This window comes from Nematolebias whitei, chromosome 8, assembly GCF_014905685.2.
Source record: "Nematolebias whitei isolate Nwh7 chromosome 8, NemWhi1, whole genome shotgun sequence".
Taxonomy (NCBI): Eukaryota; Metazoa; Chordata; class Actinopteri; order Cyprinodontiformes; family Rivulidae; genus Nematolebias; species Nematolebias whitei.
Window position 1 is genome coordinate 11,768,202 of NC_056505.1, and position 3,043 is coordinate 11,771,244.

Genomic DNA, 3,043 nt, shown 5'->3' on the forward strand with positions numbered 1-3,043 from the left:
TGTAATATATTGTAAAAAAAAAAAAGTGTCAGTATTTGTTGTATTTTTTGTTTGATTAGTTTGTTTGATTATGAATGATTGGTATAAATAAAGATAAAATACATATGTGGGCAGGTATAGGACCAGCATGCAATGGGGTGAGCCTGTCATATATATATATATATATATATATATATGTATTTTTTAACCAGAGCAGAGTAGAAGGAGCAGCAGGAAGTGCAAACATTTGTTTTGTTGCTTGGTAAAATGGATTCAACCATGAAAGGAAATCATTTGGTTTGGACTTCGTTTTTTGCCTGCGTTGAAAAACATCCTCGCTGCAGCAGTGGTCTTTAAGTTTTTTTTATAGTTTGAGCTTGAAAGAGGGCAGCAGGGTGGTTCACTTGGTAGATCTGTTGCCTCTCAGCGAGAAGGTCGCAGGTTAGAATCCCGGCCAGGGGCCTTTCTGGGTGGAGTTTGCGTGTTCTGCCTGTACATGCGTGAGTTTCCGCCCACAGACCAAAAACATGCATGTTAGGCTGATTGGTAACTCTAAATGGTCCCTAGGCATGAGTGAGAGAGTGAATGGTTGTTTGTCTCGTTTGTCTTTGTCTGTCCCTGTGATGGACTGGAGACCTGTCCACACTGTGACTACTGAATATGGGCACCAGTGACCCCCCCATAAAAGCAGAAGTGGGTAAAGATGATGGATTGATGGTAGGATGGATGGATAGATGGATGATGGGTTGATTGATAGATGGATGGATGGATGGATGGATGGATGGATGGATGGATGGATGGATGGATGGATGGATGGATGGATGGATGGATGGATGGATGGATGGATGGATGGATGGAGTTTAGATGCTGAACTATCCTGCTTATATGATCCAGAATTCTATTCAACAGAAATAATTTGACGCATCATGAAACAAAAGATCCAGCAAAGGCCCAGAACTTCTGAGCAAAAACTGGTCTCCTCAGAGACTTCCAGACTGTTGTTAAATTAATAAACATGGTTCTGTCCTAAACTTTTTATATGTGTGGATATACCATCAAATCCAACACTGCTGCTTATGAATGGTACAATTTTTATGTTGCCATCTAGCAAAGTAACGTCAGGTCCTCTGGACGAATTCTGCTTGTTAACATATCATCTTTAATCCAAAAGACTTCTTCATCTTCTTTTGGATAAAAGAGGAAATGTTTCAACAAGAAGAATCCGTCCAGAGGACCTGACTTTACTTTGGTAGTTTTTCTGCCTGGATTATTGAGCATGCATTAGGACATGTTAACAGTTTTCCACTGTGGATGAATTATGATTTGATGAGATTAAAAAAATCACAACATTTTGTTCTGTTTGCATTTTGCTCCACATCCCAACTTTGTTGGAAACAAACTGGAGGACAGATCACAAAGAAAGGCAGAACCAGACGTCGTGTGAAGGCTTCATGTGTCGGATACATGACACTGAAGGTGACATCAGGCAGATGTGGGAGTTTTTCTCCAGGGACACAGCAGTATATTTAAACCTGTGGCTCTGATTCATGCACCATTAAAGATGCTCCTGTCCAACATGACAGCCTCTGCAAGATGGGTGCCCCTCTCAGTGGACTTCAGCAGCCCGGAGGACTACTTCATCTTTATCTTTCAGGTTTTATTTGCCACAACCACAGTTCTTGTAGCAGGGACGGTGGTGATCAGCATCTGCTCCAGCGGGGCTCTCCGCCTGCAGAACAGGTTCATCTTCATGCTCAACACCAGCATCTGCGACACCCTGACCGGCTGCTCCGTCTTCTACCTGGGTCTGTTCGACGTCCAGGAAGGGTACCCGTCCAGGAACGGGACGTACAACGTGCTGCCCTCTCTGTTAGGGGTCAACATATTGACCTTTATGTTTGCTCAGTTTGACAGGTATTTCGCAGTGTGCCATCCTTTTGTTTACAGCCGGTTCATCAGCAGAAGGTTTGTCATCAGCATCAACATCTTCTGTTGGCTGTATAACTTCGCCCACGTGCTGGCCCGGAACCTGCTGCCGGTGTCCAAGTCCATCCAGCTGTACGTCTTCAGCATCGTCTTCCTGCAGGTGGTGGTGCTCACCAAGGTGGTGATGACTATCAAACTGTACGTGGTGGCCCGGTACCAGCTGGGGAGGGAGCCGGCCGGCCGGGACAGAGACAGCAAGAGAGAGTCTCTGAGGATCATCATCTTCGTCGTCCTGAGCTTCCTGCTCCTGTGGAGCCCGTCCTTCATCAACATCATCATCAGGTTTGTGGTGGGAGGCGGCCTGAGTTTCAGGAACGAGGCCACCAACCTGTTCGCCATTTTGGCCCGTTTTAACGCCGTGTGCACCCCGTCCATGTACCTGTGGGGGAGTCCGGCCCTGAGGGGGGCCGCGGCGCGCACCCTGTGGGGCCGAGCGTGTCCGAGCTGCAGGAGCAGGTAAAAAAAAAGAAAGAATGTGAGTTTTTGTGTTTGTTGCTGAGTAAAGTGCCCTCTTGTCCCTCAGAGCTGGCTCCTGTCCAAAGTCTGTGAGGCACTGAGACCAGTGGACCCGGTCTGGACTTCATCTGGGTCACCTAATGCTGTATTAAGACCTGACAGTATCACGAAGATTTCTTTATTCAATTTGTTCTTGTCTTTCATCATGTGTGCCCTCTGTGCACCTGCAGCTAAATGAAAACACTCAAATCAAAATTTATTATATATATTTATTGTATATTTGTTTCCATAAAATGTGTTTAATTTTTATAAAACTTGGTAGAGATTAAAAGCAAAAACTAAAAGTCATTTTAATAGAAAAAGTCAAACGATTAGTGCATGTCATAATGTGCAAGATGTGAAATTACTGTGGAAAATTATTATTATTATTATTATTAAAAGTGACTATTTTCCAAATAAAGATGAATCTGTTCATATTTATTTGCTGCTCCAAACCAGCTTTAGTTCTTTTTAAAATATTCAAAGTTCCAGAGAAGAACAAATAAACTGAGTGCAATTTTTTATGACAATAGTAATAATAAAAATAAATCTAAAATGCTGTTTTCTGCAGATGTAAATATAT

The 3,043-nt window shown here is 43.3% G+C and overlaps 1 protein-coding gene across 1 annotated transcript in view; it reads right to left on the reverse strand.

Annotated features, from left to right (window-relative positions):
• tmem8b (transmembrane protein 8B) overlaps window positions 1-3,043 on the reverse strand; it is a 1,109,927-nt gene that overhangs the window by 1,016,446 nt on the left and 90,438 nt on the right. The window lies entirely within an intron of this gene.